At 50.5% G+C, this 23,540-nt stretch overlaps 1 long non-coding RNA gene across 1 annotated transcript; it reads right to left on the bottom strand.

The window, feature by feature from the left end:
- Positions 1 to 8,241: 8,241 nt before the first annotated feature.
- Positions 8,242 to 22,162, bottom strand: LOC133351471 (uncharacterized). Its single transcript, XR_009756182.1, has 3 exons — positions 21,878 to 22,162; positions 10,636 to 10,685; positions 8,242 to 9,503 (listed from the first exon to the last, which is right to left on the bottom strand). It is a non-coding gene; the product is annotated as an uncharacterized LOC133351471 (long non-coding RNA).
- Positions 22,163 to 23,540: the final 1,378 nt, after the last annotated feature.

Genomic DNA, 23,540 nt, shown 5'->3' with positions numbered 1-23,540 from the left:
GGTAAGCCGCTTCGTTGAGCCATCATTTGTGATAGCCAAGTGGCTTCTGGAAAAGAGCTGTATAGCTCAGTAGGCATTACACCGGGTGGGGAGAGGGGTGCCATCTCGTTTTGTTTATGTTGGGACGCTGCTCTAGACGAGCGGTTCCACCTGAAGACGGAAGCTTGTGTTGCCTCCGAAACATCGTGATTTTTTAATTTTATTTTTATTTTACTTTTATTAATTTTTATTTTAATTTTTCACCTACGTGACTTTACCGAAAAAAAACTAAGAATAGGAATGAATAAGGGTCCACCGGCCGTGGCGAGGGGGCATCTCGTATACATTCCGACGCCGCGACCCATTGGCGATTTTCGCAGGTGAGTAGCGCGCACAGGTGCCGGCGGTCGACCTGCCCACCCGTCTCCACGGAGCGTCGCTGTCTCAGACTAGGCGGAGGGCCCTGCGAGGCACCGTGTCGTCTAAGCCGCATATTGTGACTCCCACCCCACCGGCCATCGCTCTCCCCCGACTCAATCCGCCACCGCCGCGGCCACCGCCGCCTCCAGCCCAAGATGTAACAAACACGGGTTGATGGCAAGGGCAAGCCGAAAGTCTCGGAAGCACTGGGTGCAAGCCATTAGACGCGGAGGTTGCTCTCGTTTGGGAGGTCGTAAGAGGATCCAATGACTCTGTCGGTAATTACAGGATGCAGCTTGTGGGATGGTTACATTCCCGATCGGTTCCAATGTGCGTCCAATTCGAGACCGAGTGCTTCCTCGTATTTCTATTGCATGTGTAGAGTGGTGATCTCATCGACACAAGCTGAGATAGCTGATCCATGAAGGGAGCCTTCTCTCTCAACACATCTATTTTCGTTTCACGTTATAGAATAGACACTTGCTCCTTTTGCCATATTCACTCATTCTTGAAAACTGGAATTGCATTGCACATCCCGTAACACACACGTGTGTGTGTATTAACGCAACACATGTGAGATTGTCTCTGTGACAATCTGCGTTCAGCTCAACCATTCGAGTGTTCTCCCGTTTCCAGAGAACATTTTGCTTGGCTATTTCTCCGAATATACTCGGACAAATGGTTTATTTTTTCCATCATCGGACAACTAATGTTTACTTCCAAAATCGGCCTTGCCCACATTTAATCTCCGTATTGAAGGCATTTTCGTTTGAATTTATCAGACGATAAGAAAAATGCAAAATTGCCTATGGAAACAGTCATCGATCATTCTTGAGCCTGCACAGGCTGAAGAACATTCAAAAACATAAAGACACTCACTCAAACGCTCACAGAGACAAGGGGATGACCCCGGTAGCTGTCACTCAAAATTCCAAGTGGAAACTCTTCCACGCCTCTTGTAAAGATGACGCATCTTTACAAATCCCTCAACAATAAAACAAGCAATTCTCACAACACATCGACAGCCACACATTGGAATCTGCTGATTTCGCCGAGTCTCAAGAATGTATCTACGGGACCTTGTATTGCCTTATATAAAAATGATGGGGAAAACATAAGAATAGGCTTCATCCCTTTCTGGCGATAAAACAGGAGTTGTTAAGATGTTCAAACACCAAATAGATAACCTGTTAGAAGGCATGAAGTCTGCATTAACCACACATACTTGTGGAAAAAACATGCAAACAAACATGCTCTGATAATTCTGGTTTAACACTTAGGCTTTCGCGACCAATATCATCCATAATAGAGGGTTTTTTTTGGATTAGATCGCGTAAAAATATAAATGCGTCATTAAACCAGCCACCACCCGACAGCCAATTAGTAAGGTTTGTCACGTAAACCTATTCTAAATGTTGTGGCTTTGCTCTCCAATACACCGGTGTGCTGTACGAGTAACAAATTGGCATGTTCTGTTGACGTGACAACCCCTTACTAATTGGCTGTGTCGGGTGGTGGCGGGTTTAATGACACCCAATTTACATATTTACACGATCTAACCCCCCCAAACAAACCTCTATGATGGCTGGTCTAATAATAAACGCATTGTCCTTGAAACTGATTGGCCTGCACCAGAGACAACCTTCTGTATGACGTTGTCTCGCCGCCAGTGTGAGACGGGAGAACGCCAACAGGCGGACAGCAACAAAGGCATGCAAAGCGTCAAAGTATTCAGAACTCGTGTTGAGCATGCAGTTATAGCAATGGAACCTTTCAGGAACATCCTGCTAGAGGGACAAGCTGCCATTAGGGGGCTCCCCGAGCCTTAATTACACCTCGCAAGACGACGTGCAAGTGATGTTATCGGCTGCAATGCCATTGCGAGTGTTATTGACATCATCGGGATGTTTGGAAAATTCGTTATGTTTAGTTTTGTAAGGAGTGGGCTATGCGTGTGGGAGGAAGCCGGAGGGCCCGGAAACAGCACTCGAGTTGTAATCGCTTCACAAATTCATATTTTGTAATCGCTTCACAAATTTATATTTTGTCTCATCAGAACCGCGTGACAACAATACAGCAGATTCCAGTGCGCAGACAAACAAGGACTTGGTTAAAACAACAACAACAACAACACAACTAAACAAAGTGTAAACCCAAGCTATGGGGAGCGACCCAGACGAAGATTCCTTCGTCGTGAGCCACTGTGGCTTTAAACGGCAGCGAAGTTTTGATTTTTGACACGCACGCACGAGCCAAACAACCAAAAATGCGTCGCAAGCTTTCCGTTACCTGCGGGAGCTGCGCGGACACGGGGGAAATGTTGCGATAAGGATTGTGTACTCCGGGGGCAAGTGGAGAAGAACACACGGAGAACAGAGGGAAAGGGACGGGAGGAGGTGAGGAGGGAGTTATTCGCGCGAGATACGCGCCGTAGGAGGTATCTCAGTCGGAGATCTTCCGATGCTGTTTCGGGTTCGACGGCGAGGTGTGTCGGCGTTAGGTCCGACGTTTACGGGTTCGCTTCGTCGGGAGCTTCAGGGACTGAAACGACGAAGCTCCCACGACGAGCGAACGGCACGTAAGAGCGAAACGTCGGACATCGTTCCGAACAGCACGCGGTAACAACCCGGAAATGCCCTCTAAAAGCCACGCAGTTGGAGTTGTGTAGCAATCGGCAGTCAGTGCCTAAGAAGTGTCAATGTAAGTGACATTTGACAGTGCATCCATTATGTAGATCACCCAATAATCCCCACCGAACTAATGTGGAGTTTCCACCACTTGCTAAAAGCTGAAAAAACAGGACGTGAGCACCGCTTGCTCAGTTTAGCAGACATCACATTGACACTGACCACTTCAACGGAATACAGATCGATGAAAACAAAGCATGCTGTCTCTACCGAGACCAATGAGAGGTTCTCTGTAAGTGGTTTTGTCCGAGGTAGTTAACATCTCCTAGGTGGTGGTGGTGGTGGTAAATGAGTCGTGAAATTGTTGGAACACGTGGAGGCATCGCTGCACGTACCTGCATCGGCGACGACGGAAGTTGAGTGGCACCCACGATCATGGAGGGGAAAATAAAAAGGAACATTTGTTAATAACGAGGATAAATAGGAACGATTATACAGTGATGGTGACATTAATTACCTCTGATCTTGGCGTGCGGATGAGCAGCGATTTCATTTGGGACAACAGGTACACATTTGTACGTGCGTGTGTACGCGTGTGCGTTCGCCTTTATGTGTATGTTCGTACATATGTGCGCGTGTGTGTGCACATGCGTGCTTGTGACACACGTGTGTGCACACATGTGTATGTGTACGCGTGTGTTTGTTATATGAGGGGTCACCTAGGTAAGATAAAAACAGCACTGTTTGAGGTTTTAGTTGTGTGCGTGTGTGTGCCCGTGTGCGTGGCCTATCCAGGCGTGTGGTCCTGGTGTCTGGAAGAGTATAGATCTTGTCAATGTACACGTGTGTGTGCGCCTGCACGTGTGTGTGTGTGTGTACGCCTGCACGTGTGTGTGTGTTTGTGTTTACGCCTGCACGTGTGTGTGTGTGCGTTAACGTGTGGGGAGCGGTAGTGCAGCAGTTAGCGCGCTGCACTACGAACCCGGCGAATTCAGTTCGATTGTCGCTCACGCCCACCGACACCAGGGACGATTATCTGAACCGGGGCCTCACCTAGGTCGACTCAGCCTCAAACGTATGTAAACATTGCCACTCGGGAGACAAAGGCGGCCGGGCGTGGTTGCAGGCCACGCACCCCCTCGTGTGCCGTACCGGCCTTCAGAGGTGCTACTCGCTAACAGCACTTGCCCTAACAGTCCGTTCGGGCTATACGGGGGATTATTGTCATTGTGCGCACGTGTCGTGGTGCGTTTGTGTACTCAATCGTGCACGTGTGTTGCGCCTTGCGCGCGCCTGCCGTGCACAGAATGCTTCCTCATCACGAGCGAGGAGGGGCTTAACAGGTGGCAGCAAACATCGGGGAACAGATTTCGAACGGCGAGTGGTGTGCGGTCAGCTGCAAGAAGAGGACGATTATGAATTCAAACAGAGCCGAGCACATTTAGACACAAAATGTCAGGGAACGGCTTCTGCAATGGCAAGGGTCGTTATCGTAGCGTGCAAACGGCAACCCGTTAGTGCAATGAAGAGCAATTCCACGACGGTGTTGTGTTGTGTTGCTATTTGAAACGATACAGAGGATGAGAGCAACAGCGATATGTTTTTGGGAGGCCCTTTGTGATGGTAAAGCCGGTGGTGGCCTTAAAAGAAAAAAAAATAGATAATAGGCGACGTTTCGGGTCATGATCCTTCTCCATAGCACGATGATACTGTGAAGTGATAATTCTGGAGAAGAACATGTACAGTGGACGGGAATTCATCTTCTTGGTTCTTTCGGTAAAATCACGTAGAAGGGAAATAATAAAATAATGAAAATAAAACATATAAAAATACGCTGTCTTTCCGACAGACCTGTTCTTTACCTGAGGACGGCTGCTTGCGTTGCGGCCGAAACGTCGTGAGAATTGTATTTTATTATGTTTTATTTTCATTATTTTATTATTTCCCTTCTACGCGATTTTACCGAAAGAACCAAGAAGATGAATCCCTGCAGTCACGAAAGCTTTAAATCGAAAGGTGGACGGGAACATACGGAATACGGGAACAACGTGAATGGAAAGCGCGACGCAGCACGTGACCACGTGGGCAGATATCTTCTAGGTTCTTTCGGTAAGTCACGTAGAAGGGAAATAATAAAAAAAAACGTTATTATTTTATTACTTCCCTTCTACGTGACTTTACCGAAAGAACCAAGAAGATGAATCCCTGCAGTCACGAAAGCTTTAAATCGAGGCAAGAGATGTTGAAGGCTGCGACTGCTGCACCGTACCTTCTTCCTCGGCTGGGTTCAATGTGAAGCGAATGCACAGCGTCGGGAGCAGAGCACAGAACGAAAAGATAACAGGCATGGAAGCATCAGCGTGATTCACACAAAGATAAAGATCCCCCGAATAGCCTTAAGAGACTGTAGGGACAAGTGCTGTTAGCGAGCACCTATGAAGGCCGGAACGGTACACGAACGAGGGGGTGAGTGGCCAGCACCACGCCCGATCGCCTTTGTCTCCCCAGTGGCGATGTTTACACACCGCACCAGGTACTCATTTAAGGCTGAGTCGACCTAGGGGAGGCCCAGGACCGGTTCAGATAATCGTCACTGGGTGTTAGCCGTGAGCGGGAATCGAACCCGGGTCGCCAGGTTCATGGCGCAGCGCGCTAACCGCTACACTACCGCTCCCCACACACACACACACCCCCACCCCCCAGTGGTGGTGAGGGCCACTGCTATGGGGTCGTGAGTGAAAAACAACGGGCAACACAGACGACCCTTGTACATCATTCCTGGAATGAGAAGTCTGGTCAAGGCGCTGTAAACCATCGTGATCGTCGAGACCGGCACGCACGTGCCCATTGCGGGGACACGTGTCTGGTTAGGGGCACTGATCTCCCCCCCTGCTCTGTTCCAAGTGTTGGACTGTTTGTGGTGTGGGCAACGGTAGTCGAGTGGTGAGGGCGCCGCGCTACGAACCCGGCCATGATTATCTGAGCCGTGTCCTTGGCCTCCCCTAGGTCGACTTAGCATCAAATGAGCACCTGGTATATTGTGTCAGCATCGCCACTCGAGAGACAAAGGCGGCTGGGCCTGGTGCTGGCCACCCAAATAGGTGCTTTACGAAGCCGCTGACCTGGGTTCGATTCCCAACCACTTTTAATGTTAACCCATCCCAGGCCCCCACATAGGTCGACTCAACCTCAAGCGAGTTCCTAGAGCGGTGTATAAACATCACCACGGGGGGAGACAAAGGCGGTCGGGTACGGAGCTCGCCTTAAGAGGCGCTCGCTACCAGCAATTCGCCTCCACATTCTGCGCGGCTAAATTCGGATCTTTGTATTTAACTCGCGTGCGTGAGCGAGCGAGCGAGTGTGCGGCGAGTGCATAAATCTGCTGTGCCTGCATGGCCGTGGATTAACCCTGGGGGCGGAAAGGGGGGGGGGCGGAAAGCACATGAGAGTTAAGCCACCGCATTCTTGCCGGAACATCCAACAACTGCGGTTGGCGGCAAATCTACGCGGCAACAGCGGCAACAGCAGCAGCTGTCCACGCAATGCCCTCCAGTTCATAGCCAGACACGTTGTGCCCGCTATGGTCATGGTCACCCCATCAACTCGGCCTTCTCGCCGTCCTCTTGAACGACGTTCGTTCGTGAAGGAAAAACGGCTCTCGGCTTTGCCAAAACCCAGGCGACGATGCATCAGAGAGGGCACAGGCGAAAAAAGTGTGATTGGCATGGGCCAGTTTTAACACTAGATTTGAAGCTTTCGTGACTACAAGGATTCATATTCTTAGGTTTTTTCGGTAAAGTCACGTAGGTAACATCTCTTGAGGAAGGCCAGCGTCTCGAGAAGCTGTGACTTCTTGTCTCGTCTGTTAAAAACTCTAACAGATAGGTGGAATTCCTCCCCGTAGAGGGTATTAATTCTAGATTTGAAGCTTTCGTGACTGCAAGGATTCATATTCTTAGGTTTTTTCGGTAAAGTCACGTAGGTAACAAGGTACAGTTTTAACACGTCGGCTTTCGCGACCGATAGGATTCATAATAGAGGTTTTATGGGTTAGATCGCGCAGATATAAATGTGTCGTTAACCCACCACCACCCAACACAGCCGATTGGTACGGTTTGCCAATTCTGCCAAATCGCCTGATGAAGCTGGTTGTACTAACGTCACAGTACCCAAGTTGCAAACGTTGTGGGTATACACTCTCTGCTTCTTTCCGTAAAGTCACGTAGGTATAAAATAAAATTAAATCACGACGTTTCGATTGCAACACAAGCAATCATCATCAGGTGGGAAAAACCACAAAAAAAATGTTCTTGCTGTGCTTTTCCCACCTGATGATGATTGCTTGTGTTGCAATCGAAACGTCGTGATTTTATTTTATTTTATACCCACGTGACTTCACCGAAAGAACCAGAGAGCATGGATACCTGCAGTCACGAAAGCTTCAAATCTCGATTGTGGGTGTACTCTTTAACACGCCGGTGCACTCAAGTAGTAACTAATTGGCACGTTTTGTTGACGTGACAAACCTCACTGATTGGCTTGGGCCCTCTGCGATGTCACCCCCCACCCCCCCCCCCTTGTTTAAAAAATAAATAAATAATCCCAGCGCCTGGGGCCCCGAGGGCTCGCGGAAGAAAGACCCGGCGCAGTTGCACCGCCCGTGCCACTCATGCTACAGCGATGCGAGACGAGCCGAGCACACGGAAAGGCAGCAACATGCAGGCAGCAGGAGTAGAAGAGGGAGAGTAGAAGAGGGGGGCAGGAGGATTTGACACGAAACGTCGTAACGCGAAGGAAGGTAGGAGGAACGAATAGAGATATTCATTTTTTTTACAACGACAAAAAATGAATTCATTTGGTATCCAGAGTAGGAAAATAGGAAGCAGTGTGCGCTCGTGGATAAAATCACCCAGTCAAACGTTAACGGGAGAATCGCGAGTCGCATGGAGAAAGTATATCTGCAGATAGATTGCACTGAGATATAATCGTCCATAGAGAACCGACAGTGTTTTCGAAATTCTGCGCACATGCACAGCACATGTGTGCGTACATGTACACACACGTGTGTGTTTATGTGTGTACCAGTACACACACACACGCACACGTGCTTGTGCGCTTCGACATGCAAACGACTGTGCTAGGTTTGGTCTTCATAGACACCATTACGATCTCCGTTGTTACCTTCCTCCACCTCCTCCTCCTCCTCCGCCTCCTCCTCCTCCGGCTCTGGCTCCTCTTCAGCTTCCTCTACGAAGCGCCCGGGGGAAGCAAAGGGGATAAGCAGCCCGCCAGAAGCAAGCCAGTCAGCAAGCCAGTCAGTCAGCCAGTCAGTCAGTCAGTGAGGCAATCGGCCAGGGATTGGGGTCAGCAAATCGGTCCACGCCGCGCCTCTACAACTCGGGTAGGTGAGTGAGTTAACAAGTCAGAAGGCCCTTTAAACGGCCAGTATGTCAGCAAATATTTCAGTCAGTCTGCCATCCGCCAAGCCAATGGCTCAACACGTCAGTAAGTCCACCTGCCACCCAGTTAATCTGCCAGTCAGCAAGTTAGGGAGTCCACCACGGAGCCTGTTGGATGATCAGCAAATAAATGATTATTTCATTCCGCCAGCCATTCGCTGGGTTGGCCAACCATTGCACCAAATTAGTTGGATCAGCGGCACGTCAATAGGTCCACTCGTTACCCAGTTCGATCGTCCGCAGCTCAGCAAATGTAACGCGACGGCGAGTCAGTCGGTGAGCGAGACACTCAGGCGCTCTCTGCCAATAAGCCACGGCCAGGCGACAGGCGCCAGCAGCAGCGATGTTGTGCACAGGAGGGCAGCGCAGCAAGCTGGCAATGCCGGCGAGTGGCGTGCGGCGGGGGGTTGGGTGGTGGTGGTGGTGGTGGGACGCGCGCGCGATGATGAAGCGACGCCAGACGCCGCAGGTGGCGCGCTGCCCCCCCCCCCCCCGACTCCGAGCGGCATCGTCGGTGGAAGCAACACGCGCGCGTGGTCCACGTGTGGAGAGGAGCGAACGCCGATATGCGAGATTCGTGGCGTGGGAGACGCGCGCGTGTGTGTGTCTATGTGCGTCTTAGTGTCTGCGTGTGCAATAGGTGGAACACGCGTGTGATGATTCTGGAGAGGTGGGGGAACAAACGCGCGCGTGTGTGTGTGTGTGTGCATCTCATGGGCTTACACAGTTATTCATATGATTAATCGACAGATCGATGCACGGTTCCACCCCTTAGCAATAGGCAGTTGGGATTCCTCATGGTTTCAAAGGGGAGGTGTTGTTAGCTATTAGAGTTGTATTCGTACACACGATCGCGGTCAAGGTCTGAGGACCAGGTTTGACCAGTGCACCCTGGCATCAGCCCGTCATCAGCCCGGCATCAGCCTGGCATCAGCCCGGCATCAGCCTGGTATCACCGAGTGTGCCCACGCTCCCTCGCCCATGCGTCTGCGATGCCGTGACATTACCTTCCTGCTCCCTGTCAAAACGAGAAGAAGCAGAAACACACGACAGAACACACAATCAGAGACAACCACGACGTATTATACACGTGTGTGCATGTACAGCCTTTCCCCCCCGCCTTTTTAGATCCACTGCTGGATGAAGACCTCCACACACCGTGAGGTGCCGGGGGCTTTGTTTGAACATTCGTCACCACGATGATCAGTGCTGCTTGGTGAAGTTGGGAGACCCACGGGACCGATCCAGATCAAACTCTCGTTGACTCATGTTGGCCATGGTTGGGAATCGAACCCAGATAATCACATTCATGGAGCAGTGCACTAAACAATGCGTCGCTGCACTACTTTTTTACATATACAAATATTGCCTACATGTGCTAGGTTCATAAACTAGTTGCATTTATAGTTAACAAGATAAAATAACGCGCTCAGCCCTGAGCGATATGGAATAGATGCGAAATGTTACATGGAAGCAATGCCATGCAGTGTAGATTGGGAGTCATCAAATATATCGAAAGCAGGGTTCAGTGTCAACTATGAGGCACATCTGCTGCGCGTGTTTATCTGCCGGTCATAATTGTGGATATTCCAACAGTCATTGATTGCGCTACAATGTTCACTGCACACACACAGCTCTCACACACAGCTCACACGCGAGTGACGAAACGTCTGAAGAAGTTCTAGAAGGGCTTAGAAAGCTGGAATGTAGCACACACACAGTGGATTCGTTACCAAATTACGGGGGGGGGGAAATAAAACAAATTGTCGCTGTTTTTATTATACTACGGCGGTGTCGATGGTTCGTCCACTGCGCAATGAGTGTGCGCATGTTGAACTTCTTTTGCACCGTACGTAGCCAACCGTGCTCATCGGAGGTGCGTGGAAAGGACAACAAACTACACGTGGCGACCTGAATTCGCTTCCAGACCACGACCAACATCAGTGGCCAGTGTCCCCTGCGCCTCCGCCTCCCCCCACCGATCCGTGCTGACCAGAGTGGTGAAGTATGGTGAAATGACCCCACGTGAGCGACGCGCTTTGGGGGAAGCCCTCGTTCAACCGTGGATTTGACAAATGGCTGAAAATTGTTCGAAACTCTGCTTGGAAGTGAGAAAGTGGCAGCGTTGCAATATAAAGTGGTGCACTTACTCGACCTCCTCCTCATAAACTTCCTCCTCGGACATGGTGGGCGGCTGAGTCTGCGAGCGAGACAGAACAAAACAAGCGCCGTGAATTTCACGACGTATCGATGGCACGTGCTATCATTTAGCATTGCAGTGGGCGGGCAGAACGGGCCGCGTTAACAGTAACGACCCATTTTAGTCGACAATGACCCCACAACCGCCCATCAGCCACTTATCATCCTGTGGAAAAGAACCGGTTTTGCACTTGGTAATGGAGACATGGCGACGCGGAGACACAGGAACGCGGTGATGTATGGAGACACGGGGACACGTGGAAACGAAGACACGGAGATACAGAAACAATGGGATGATGGGGACACGGGGACACTGAGACGCAGAGACAGAGGGACATGGCCAGGTGATCGCAGGGTCATGGAGCAATGGGGAAACAGAAACATGGGGACATGGACACACAGGGATAGAAGGATATGTAAATGCAGAAACATAAGTTCACAGAGACACGGGGACAGAGGCGGAGAGACACGGCAACACGGAGACACCGCGATGGACTCAGGGAACACGGAGTCACCATGTTGATCTCCACTGGACTGGTGCAGCACTGGACAACGTGATTGTGGAGCCACCGAGGGCCAGCTCGGGGCACGCGGGATATCCCCGGCGTCTAATCGTGGACACGTGCACGCCGTGACGCGTGTTGTGGAGCAGGATTGCCCTGTGAGCAGACTGGGACGCAAACGGAGGGGGCTGCACACAGCAGGAGACGGCGCCGTGAGATAACTAGGCTCAGTATGCGGATGTCAGGATCGTCTACTGGAGCAATGCATTTTACAATCGAGATTTTTTTTTGAAATGTTTTATGTTGTTTCGTTTGTGGTCAATTCCCCCCGCACCTCCGATTAGCACGGTTGGGTACGTGCGGTGCGAAAGAAGTTAAACGTACGGCAAAGTTGGCCGTTATTTATTTTGACGTTGTTAAGACTGTGTCCCTATAGTTATAACTTATATTGCATCAAGAGAATCCGTGTAGGTTTGATTGCATCTAACGAAATGTGCAACGGTAAATAGGATTTTTACATATAGGCTTTTGCGACCAATTGTATCCATAATAAAGGGATCGTTTAGATCGCGTAAATATAATTCTGGATATCACCTGATCAAGTTGAATGTTGTAATCAGCAGCAAAACATCGTACTCGAATTATAATTATCGTGGGTTTACTCTCCAACACGCCAGTGTGCTGAAGTAGTGACCAACTGGCACGTCTTGTTTACCGCACAAATCTTACTAATTGGCTGTGTCGGGTGGTGGCGGGTTTAACGACATGTTTATATTTACGCGATCTAACCCAACAAAAAAACAACAACCGTTATGTACGAGCAAATTGCACGGCCTCCAGTTTGTCCGCAGAATTCCTGGAGACAACTGGGAGACTTTGCGGGCAGCATTCTCACTTATAAAATATATATTTTCGTAAAGTCCCCACGCACAATTGCTCGAAGCCTCGCTGCGGCAAACAGCGAGTATGGATAATGACGTCCAGAGAAAGATGAAACCGCACGATGCCGCAAGCGGTCGACCGGTCGGTCGCCACGGCTGAATACCTGCGCGAGTGATATTTGAGGTTTATTTATTAGGGCCTATTCTGGGAAGTCATTCAGGTCGGGGTCAATAAAAGGAGGAAGGGCCCCCCACCCCCCGCACACACACGGCGCGACCTGTCCTTGCGAAAGCTGTCATTGGGACACGCGCTTGTCGGATAATGTTACAAGACGGACAGCGTTTGCCGTGTGGGACCGCACAGCGAGTCATGCCCAATTGTCACGAATACCATCATCATTATTATCACCGCGATCGCCTTTAAGAGATACAAAGGCGGACAGGAGGTGGCAGTGTGTGACTCATCCAGCGCCGACCTGGAAGTGTTGTACCATAGCACGCGTGATTTTTCTCCGGGAATTTGTGGCCAGGCCGCTGCAGAAATAGAAGCTTAATAGCTCAGTGGGCTTTACCTGCTAAATAAAAAATAATAGTATAGTTTTTTTGTTATTTGCTTACCTTTTCCATACTTTGCCCTTCCTATCGTGTTTTTTTAAATATTGTTTGTTGCTCTAACTTTCTGATCCGCCCTAACTGGACATTTGTTTAAAAAAAAACTTTGTAGCTCATCGGATTTCTCCAGTCCAAATAAAGATTCTGATGATTCTGCCTGGGATGGCCAGATCGCTGGAGGCACGCACTGATCACCCCCTCGACTCCCCGTCGCCGCATTCTCCCCGCTTCGCGCCCTCCACATCTCCGGGTTATTTTAGCGGACGCGGCTGCACGCGGCGCGACGCTGTGACGATTCGCACGGCGCCCAGACACCCACCCGGGGCATCAATCAGGGCCCGCAAAGTTGACGAGACGGAGCGGGCACCATGGACAGGTGCGTGCGGGGAAGGCCGACGTTTTGACGCGTTGGGGGGTGGGGGTGAAATTGCAGCTGTGCACGAGAGATCGGATTTCACTACACCCTCCCCTCCCTACCCGTGCAGATCCTCAAACTCACCCCCCTCACCACCATCCCCCCAACTCCACATGGCATCTCGTTTCATCCTCAAACGGCAATCCTCGCGAAACTCCAATGCGAGGCTGACCCGGCCCAACCCCGACCTGGGCTGCCGTAGTTCAACTCAGCCGCGTAAAATCAGGGGAGCTAAGCCCCCCCCCCCCCCGCCGCTACCTCCCCCCACTCCCCCCCTCACCTCACTGAACGATCACCGTAGCATCAGATTGGTTGAGCCACTCCCTCCCCCAGACCCCCCCCTTTGAAGGATCAGCCATCCATTGCACATTCTTATAGTCAAGTGGAAAACAAAGTTGGCACGATGTTGAACACAAGTGGCGGCCTTCGGCTTGCAATGAGCGCGGCCACGCGACGATGGGCCTCGTTTCCGCCTTTGCCAAATGCGGCCGGGCAGCGGGAGCAGAATGCACGAAAGACAAAACGCAGTGTCCGTCACACATTCCGTCGAACCTTCGTCTACGAGGTTACCTTCAACGCGCGCTCTGCCGTGCCCGCCCCAAGCATGTCTCCCCCCCTCCCTCCGACCCTCCCCACCATCCCGCGCCCCTCCCTTGATCTGAAACGACGTCAGTCGACGGCGCTGCTGGTTCCACTGTGGAAAGCGGAGAGCGTGGTGGGCGAGGGGAGGGATTGTGACAGGTGTAGGGGGATGGACCGCGGGTCCGGGCGAGGCATCATTCCTCTCACCCCCCCACCACCACCATCCTCCCCAAACTCCAAAATTAATCCCTGTCTAGCAAGACTTGTCCCCCATTGCTCAGTTGTATTTATACACTGAGCGAATAAGGGGGAGCTGGTCAGAAGAAATCGGGCTGACACGGACGCTCCCTCTATGCATCGCGTTATATATATAGCAGCGACAATAACAGCCGCGCGCATCGCAAATGTAGAACGTGAAGTCGCCGCACAGCGATGTCGGGACGTAACCACCAACATCTCTCCCCGCGGGGCTCCTTCGGTTGACCCAGATGTGTATTTTTAAGCGCGCGAACGCAGTCAACGCGAATCGTGTTTGCGAGCGCATATTAATGCTGATGCGGGGGTGACCAGCCCCACATTTGCTTGACCCCTATTCTCCTCCACATTCAATCGCGTTGTTGTTGTTGTAGCTGACCGCGTGTCACCAAAAAAAATATCAACATTTTGTTGAGTCTGAGTCAATCTAAGGGATGCTCCAAACAAGGAGGCGATAACGATTTTCGTCGGTGCATGAGGCCGGCAGCAACTGGTTCACTCTCGCCATAAAAGGTGCTCGGGAGCAGTACGCATCTCTTGCAACAGCCCTATCCGACCGCCGTTTAGCCACATCAACCTCATGGCACGCACACATACACAACGTGAACAGCAGCGTTTTATGACACATCTCTCACGGGAGTCCGACGGACGGCAGCGCGGCAAGTAGGTGGCGGACGTATTCGCACGGTTCTGTGTCGATGTCGATCAACCGAACTGATCTTCGATCGTTCGAACTGATAACCCGAGCTCTATCAAGAGAGTGCCTCTCACGGCCGTGCTGCTAAAACCCTCGATGTCGTCGGCGTATGCACGAAGCAATTAGACAACGACTGCCCTCTTGTGCTACACCACAAGACCAGCGGAGCATTGCTCTTACGAACGCTCTCGTCAACTCCTACTCCCTGCTTTGCACAGCTCAGCAGGCTGAGTAGCGCGATGCGTTCCCTTGCTACCAAGCAGCTATATCGGCGTATCTCTCTGCAGCACCTTTATCAATCCACTGCTGCAGTAAGGCCGTCCGCATTCCATGTTTGTTTGACCATACTTCACCATTCTGGTCAGTGCGGGTTGGTGTTGACGACGACGACGATGATGATGATGATGCGGGACCAAGGACCGGTTCGGATATAACTCTCACGGCTCACATTTGGCCAGGGCCGGGGTTCGAACTCGGTGTCGCCGAGTTCGTAGGGCGGTGCACAGCAAGCCAGTGGGCCCATCCAGGCCAGGAACATATGACAGTGGGGTTTTTTTCTTCTTGGTTCTTTCGGTAAAGTCACGTAGAAGGGAAATAATAAAATAATAAAAATAAAACATATTTTGTATTATTATTTTTTACCGAAAGAACCAAGAAGATAAATCCCTGCAGTCACGAAAGCTTTAAATCGAAATTTAAGTTGGGTTTTTATTTGAACGGTCTCTTCTAAAGAAGCCCGAACGGTCCAAAAGATCTCCCTTAAATGTGTAACTTAACCTGTCATTAAATGTGCAATTTGATGATGATGATTTCCCTGGTCGCCTAACAGTCGACACGAGCTAATCTAGTCCCGTTGCCTTTTCTGTGCAGCGTGGAAACAATCGTCTATATTTAGATGCTTTCCGACGTAATTCCATATTCCGTTGTACACTATCGCACACCCTAACTAGCTATTTTAATACATCTTCATGCATTCCAGATATGCAGTGTACCTTATCAAGCTATGTTTAACGTGGACCCAACACCGAGCTGATCTCATTCTTTCCCTATCTGTAAGCCTGCAGACACAATGTCCTTCGACACTTTCTGATGGCGGTTTTAAACTTCTCGGAATTAACGCTGGAGACGGAAAGATGAGCACACGGGATCCAGGGAAGACACTCAAACGCAAAGACATCGCAGTGACTTTCAAGAAAGGTGAAGTGGACTTGGGGCAAGGGCACGTGACTTGGCTGGAAGGCATCGCGGCGGGCGATTGATGAGACCGGTAGCGGAATAGCAGTCAATGGAGGGATCGCTAAACTGACGTCTATAAAACTACTTTGCGTTTAGATAATTGGTTTTTTACCGTTCTATCTGGCAACAAAACTGACACCTTTTTTACAAGGAGTCATGTTTACATAGACCACAATACCTGCAGTCATAATGCAAACAAAAAAACATAACTCTGATAATATATGCGCTGTCCTTGAAGTTGATTGGTCCACACCCAAGACAGCTTTCCTTAGAGCCTAGTCTCCTTAGAGCCTAGTCTCACATGGGTTGGACCAGATGACGCCAAAAGGCGTCAGTTTTGTTGCCAGATAGAAGGGTAAAAAACGAATTATCATATTTTTACTGGCAAATTAGGTTCCAATGGTGTACTTTGCGTTTCGTTTGTTGTCCTTCCCCCGCACCTCCGATGATGAGCACGGAACGATGCGGTGAGCGGCGCACGCGGGAGTCAGATGGACTGCGGCGTCGCTGAACCACGTGGGGTGGCGATTGGCATGGGGAGAATCTCATCCGCCAGTGGCGAGAGCATGGCCGCTGCCGATGATTGTTTGTATATACTGTGCCTTGATTTAGCGTTTTATTAAGTGCAAGTGTTTGAAATGTTTTCATGTTTGTTTCTTTAAATTGGGAATGTTCCAAAAAATGGTATGAATGTTTTAGTTTTTGTTACATCTTATTGGGGCTCTGAACTCGGGATCCTGATTTAGACTCCCCGTCACAGTGACGAGCAGGGCAGAGTATGCTTGAAACGATCACACAATCCTAGATTTGAAGTTTTCACACAATCGCCCGCGACCCACCATGGCGTGGTATATGCAAGGCCTTCCCACACCAACAGTTGGTAGGGCAAACCGCTTGTAAGATTATCAAGTGCGTGACTTCATCTTTATCAACCCGTGTTCGTCACAACAATGAACGGGAGCTGCGCCGTGGGACATCCGTCGAAAGTGATGCGCGCTTCGCCGCATCTGTGCCAGTTCAGTTGGAGCATTTCATCTGTGACAGTTCAACTGGAGCAGTGTCATCTGTGCCAGTTCAACTGGAGCAGTTCATCTGTGACAGTTCAACTGGAGCAGTTCATCTGTGCCAGTTCAACTGGAGCAGTTCATCTGTGCCAGTTCAACTGGAGCAGTTCATCTGTGCCAGTTCAACTGGAGCAGTTCATCTGTGCCAGTTCAACTGGAGCAGTTCATCTGTGTCAGTTCAACTGGAGCAGTTCATCTGTGCCAGTTCAACTGGAGCAGTTCATCTGTGCCAGTTCAACTGGAGCAGTTCATCTGTGTCAGTTCAACTGGAGCAGTTCATCTGTGCCAGTTCAACTGGAGCAGTTCATCTGTGCCAGTTCAACTGGAGCAGTTCATCTGTGTCAGTTCAACTGGAGCAGTTCATCTGTGACAGTTCAACTGGAGCAGTTCATCTGTGTCAGTTCAACTGGAGCAGTTCATCTGTGTCAGTTCAACTGGAGCAGTTCATCTGTGCCAGTTCAATGTAGGACCGCCGACGGGTCGAATGCTTGCCATTCCCTTCCACCTTATTTAGTTCTCTTGAACCTTCTGCCACGCGCGAACCGAAGAATCCTTCGCAAGCAGTGACATACGGAGTGTATATATACACACACGCACGACCGCGCACACACACACACATGCACACGCCAGCATATGCCAAGTATGGACTTGTGACACTTTTGGCTGTGCCTGCCAGCCAGGTTGTGCTGTCAATCTACTTTGATCCCCAGCTAATTGTTATCGTCACTCCCAACTTGCAGGCATTTTTTTTAAATAGGGCCTGGCTCAAGCAGTTTATATTTTCGTATTTGGCAAGTTGCCGATAAAATGGTCTGAGATTTATTGTGAGTCTAAGCGCGGTCAGCAATGAGTAGGACATGAGCGAGAGTGCTGAGTGATTTGACATCGGGTGTAAAATACTGCAGGTTGTGATGAGATTGGCGTATGGATTTCAGAGTTTTTCAGATCAACTCATCGTGCAAGCAAGAGATGGATGGTTCCAGCATTACAGGACAGTGAGGAATGGTGCCAATTTTTTGGGGAGGGCTTCGTCCATTGGTGGATAGACCATGGTTCATGATCAGGGAAAATCATGGTTATGGTGTGACCTGATACCATTATCAGAGTCGAGAGTCAATTAATTATTCGTATGATTTGGGGAATAATTGCCTCTCGTGCCATTGTCTTCGTAACCAGCACTCGAAAAATAATATTCTCAGACCCTTTTGACCCCCACCCCTCCCCACGTCCCAAAATCTCACCCCTATAACCACACACCCCCCTCATCGCTCCCTCTCCTCCCCGTGACCCGTGACCCCCATCACCCCTCTAACATAAACCATACGAAGACAAAGATCCCCCGTATAGTCGTAACAGACTGTTGGGGCAAGTGCTGTTATGTGAGCACCTATGAAGGCCGGCACGGCATACGAGGGGGTGGGTGGCCAGCACCACGCCCGGCCGTCTTTGTCTCTCCAGTGCCGATGTTTACACACCGCACAAGGTACTCATTTGAGGCTGAGTAGACCTGGGGGAGGCTCAGGACCGGTTCAGATAATCGTCACTGGTGTCGACCGTGAGCGGGAATCAAACTCGGGTCGCCGGCTTCGCTGCGCAGCGCGCTAACCACTGCACTACCGCTCCCCAACCTGACGGACACACACACACAACACACACTCTTACATGCACCATCGCAGCGAATTCCACACCACCCACCCCACCCCTTTATCGCATCACCGCCCCCCCCCAACTGCCCCAGCCCCTCGCCCCTGCCTTGTTTGGAGATAGAATAAATGAGAGCTATAATTAAAATCTCAGAGGCATGCGTCTTGGCGCTGGTTGCGCGTCTCGGCCTTCATCCCCACGCGTCCTCCGTTCACCCCGAGGTGCTGCGGCCATCGCGAGCGACGTGCTTCGGGTCAACCACCGACATCACCCGCAGGGATATCCACCGCTTCATTTCAGCCGCCACAACGGTGTGGACGCGCTGTCTCGCGGCGAATGATTTTGGCCACGCCACATCCACGCAAAAACTTTGTCCTTAGCCTGTTCGTAAGGCTGTAGCAATACGGGGCCACGGTAATGTGTGATTGTTATGGGGCGAGGGGGGGTATGCATTCCTTGTACTCTCGTGGTAGTGCCTTACGCCGATATTCCCTGCACCGGCCTAGAGGCGTTCCGGAAAATATCGGGTGAGAAAAACGGTGATATCGCGGTCAACTGAAGTAGCATCACTTTCAACTGCAGTAATATCAACGTTAACTGCAGGAATATCATATTTCAACCGCAGTAATGTCGCTTGCAACTGCAGTAACATCACTTTCAACTGAAGCAAAATCTATTTCAACAGCAGTAACATCACTTTCAACAGCAATACTAATTATGCCATTACACGTATTGTAAATAATACAGTAAAAATGTATACAAATATTACTGATACTTGCCACTATTAGTCGTACATTTCGGGTTATATTAATACTAGTGCTCAGGAAGCCCGAGTCTCAATATTATTTTTCTGCCACACTGAGATACAGTACTTGGATTCGTGTGGAAGGGAACTGGATACAACCCACCGGGCATACGAAATCTATGCACGGATGCATTCAAGGTTCCACTGCTAAGAATGCCATCTTCTGGCCTCCTCACGGCACAAGCCCACAACATCCAAAGTATTCGCAGGAAGTCTCCCATCCAACGATTATCCGGGCTCCAATGCTTGCTTAGCCACCGAGATCCGTCGAGATCCGGGTGCATTCGGGGTGAATCGTCTTGGAGCCAAACTTCTGAGTGAATGTTTTTTTACGGGGCCGCTGGTAAACTTTAAACATTTCGCTTCAAGGATGCCTCGCGATCTTCCAATTGCCGGGAGGTGCCTGATTTCGTTATCGGATCTGTTGAGCCGCGTCGAAATTCCACATGTGGCCGAGCTAAAATTAAACTTAACACGGTCACTGAAGGCTTTACGACTAATTGGTGGCCTCCTCGCTGAGGTGGTTGTGATGATGATGATGACGACGACTGCATATGATTAGATGGTGATTATTTTCGTGCTACGGTTGTGTATAATTGATCGCGATGCTTATAGATACTTGATGATGATTGCATTTAATAGACAATGATGCAGATATGTATATGATGATTCTAATAGTTAATTCATGGTGATGAGGATTAGACTTAGCTGATCATACAATTGATGAAGACCGATATAATGATAATATATGCATTTTATTATTACGATTCCATTTAATAGATTATGATGATATCACTTAACATACGATCTGCCGATTATGTGATAGATATCATCATAATTCCACATCCCAGTGGCAGAGACGAGATTATCCTTAACACAGCCAACTCGCTGGTTTGGCAACTGCTGTAATCGATGCACCCCTCAGCAGCTACCGATCACGATGGTTATTGGGAGTAACCCGTCCCAAGATCTGCGTCTGAAGCTCCGCTACTGCACGAGCGCAGGAATAACAACAACAACAACAAACAAACACATCGCACGGGCATGCCCCGCGACAAAACGCGCCCGACAGAGACGCGTCGCCTCTTAGCGAAGGTCCCTTCCGGATGCGCGCGCCTTAGCCCTGGGGTAGGCAAACCGCCAAACAAAAACATTCGGTAGTTTGAAAAAAATAAACTCCCAATATTTCAAGAGGCGCAATGCACGCGTAAATACGAGACGGCGATTGTCCTTAATAAGAATACAAAAACGGTCACGATGCAGTTTGTAAAGAGCCGCATTAGACTCCGGCACCGCGGGTTTCCGACCGCTGTCTTAGACCGAGCAGACACCACGCCGATAAACAAACCATTTGCCGATGCTTCGTTGGCGGTGGGGCACGATCACAGTTAGCAACAAAACAGTCGCTCAACACTCGGCCATAATACCGCGGCCTTCAACGGAAAATAATGAAACCGAAATAATAGGCGACGTTTCGGACAATGACCCTTCTTTCTCACAGCACACAAATCATTATTTAAAATCACGAAAGGCCATCATTATTTTGTTGTCCTTTCACGGCACTGCGGATCGCCACTTCCGCCTGGGACTGCGTGGCGCCCAGAGATCTGCGGATCCAGAATCGGGACTCCTCGGTCACCTCCAGAGCCAAACACCAAACCTGATGGACGTCGTCCGCGAACCCCGAAGGGACTGCTGCCGACGAATGTTATTAACTATTTTTTTTATAGATTCAACGCATGTGAGATGCTGTGACGCGTGATATGCGTGCAACACACACCGGCGTGCCTGTCCATCTGTCTTTCACTTGTCCGCCCTTTGTCTCACTCTGCTTTCTCAATCATCCTCTTTTTCATTTCCTCTTAGCCCTGTCTCACACTGCGTCTCTCCGTCTGCACTCTCCCATTCATCCTCTCGCCTGTCTCTCATTCTACCCTGTCACTCATTCCCTGTCATCTGTCTCTCGTTATCCGTGTCTATCTTATCGACACCGTCATTTTCATTCTCTCTGTTATTCATTCTCTTGTGTGTGTCTCCCATTTTCTGCGTCTCATTTTCTCTGTCATTCTCTCGTCTGCCTCTCCGTCTGTCTCAATGTACCATCTTTGTGGTTTTCTCACTCTGATTCGCTTTAATCGCCTCTTATACGCACCTTCCATTGTCGCTTTCATCCTCTTTCTTTCTCTCTCATTCTCTCCGTCATCCTCTCGGCTACTTCTCTGAGCCTCTCAGTCTCATCCCATGTTGCCCATAATGTATTTGTAATTATCGCTTGTAAATGTCTCCCAATTTTACAATCTCTCATTTCCTCTCACCACTCTCTTCGCTCCCGTTCACTCTCTCCCCTGCTATCTCTCCCATTCTCTCTCCTCAGCATTTCTCATCCTCTCTCCCATGCATCTCTCATTCTCTCTCCTCTGCATTTCTCATCCTCCCTCTCATGCATCTCTCATCCTCTCTCCCCAGCATCTCTCGTGCTCTCGCCTCATTGTCTCTCACCTGGGACGGCAGAGGAGAGACGAGGGGAGAGTCGGCAGGCGGGGTGGCCACGCAGAGTCTAAGCTTTGCCTCGAGCCCGAAGTGGAATATAAAGCCCCCAAACCCCACAAGCCCACAGGACACGCGCTGTTGGGATCAAGGCGGTGCTGGCGAGGGGGGAGGGAACACCAGGAGAAGGGCGAGAGAGGAGGGGGACACCAGGAGGGGATGGAGGAGGAGGAGGTGGTGGATGGAATGGGAGGTGGGTGAGTGAGTGCGTGCGTGCTGTTGATGGTGGTGTTAAGTTCTTGGTTTATTCTTGGCTAGGAAGGAGAGATACGTTTTTAGTTGAGGGGTTTAGGAGTGTGTTGGACGGTGGTTGGGTGGGTGGTGGGGGGTGTAACAGAGATGATGAGGCGGCTGATGAGGGTATGTGGGTCGATGAGTTGCGCTGGGAGATGGATGGTGGGAATGTGTGGGGCGATGCGAGAGGCAGGGATGTGTCCCGAACATTCCGTGTGCGCGTGTATGTTTACGCGCGCGTGCGCGTGTATGTTCACGTGTGTGTGCGTGTGCGCGCGTGCGCGTCGTACGTGCGCGTGTCCCTGTCGTTCAATCGATAAGTCGTCCTCCTCCCTTAAAAGTCGCTGAGCAAAGCGCGCGTGGTGGGGGGGGGGACTAATTATACAGGCGTTGACTTCAGCACAACTTTGCGAGCGTCTCTGACCCTGCGTTTGGGGTAAGGCACGGATCGCGGATTATCGACGGCGCCTTCACATCTGCGGCGGGATCGTCGCTGCACAGAATTACCCAGAGGGGGTCACCCACTTCGTGTCCTATGCGCCGGGCGGGTCGCATTCATCGCGCGCGCGCGTGTGGTTACTACGGGCGCTGGGTTTCAATCCACTGCTGGATGAGCGCGACTCACCACACCTGTGCGGTGGTGGGGAGAGAAGCGGCGTGGGGGAGTGATGTGGCCACACGTTCACCACACAGGGCGGCAGTGCTGGTTATGTGAAGGCGGGGAAGGACTTCGTTGCTTTCTCGATGTTTCCCAGAACGCTGCCCCAGGGGGGGCTGGCTTAGAGTCTGGATCTTATCGGCGTACGGCGCTGCGAGGCACACAGCCTCTCTCCAGAATCATTGGACGTGATTCCGAGAATCCGATGATACGGCAAGGAGCACGGGGATGAAATTTGGCGAGATGGTCGAGACGTGCCGATACAATTCCAGAAGCAGCCCCTCCGGACCTGTTCTGGATGAAACTAAAGCACTCCGTACGCTCAGCACGTCCCTCAATATCACAATGTGGCTGTGGAGAAAAACTATACATAAAAGACGACGTTTGGGGCAATAGACCTTCTTCATAGCACAGAGATATAGAGAGGCCAGATTTATCTATTATGTATCCACTGCATCGCTCTCTCTGGCCTATCTATCTCTTTGCTATTATATATATTTACTTTTAGGGCCACAGTAGCTATCGACACATGATGTGAGTTTATTGTTGTTTGTCAATTGTGTTTAGACACCACACTGCCAACGCAGCCGCAGCCGCAGCAGCATCGCCAAAGTGTTTGTGTAATCCCGAATGACGAGTGGATGATTGTTGCAGGTGGTGATCAAGAGGCGAGGGGAGGTCATGCGCTGGGAATGTAACGAGGGGAGGGCGCGTCGGGGAGGT

This window comes from Lethenteron reissneri, chromosome 37, assembly GCF_015708825.2.
Source record: "Lethenteron reissneri isolate LAM-NWPU_2019-01 chromosome 37, ASM1570882v1, whole genome shotgun sequence".
Classification (NCBI taxonomy): Eukaryota; Metazoa; Chordata; class Hyperoartia; order Petromyzontiformes; family Petromyzontidae; genus Lethenteron; species Lethenteron reissneri.
Note: the sequence above shows the minus strand (reverse complement) of the source record. Positions and strands in the feature narration are given on the sequence as shown.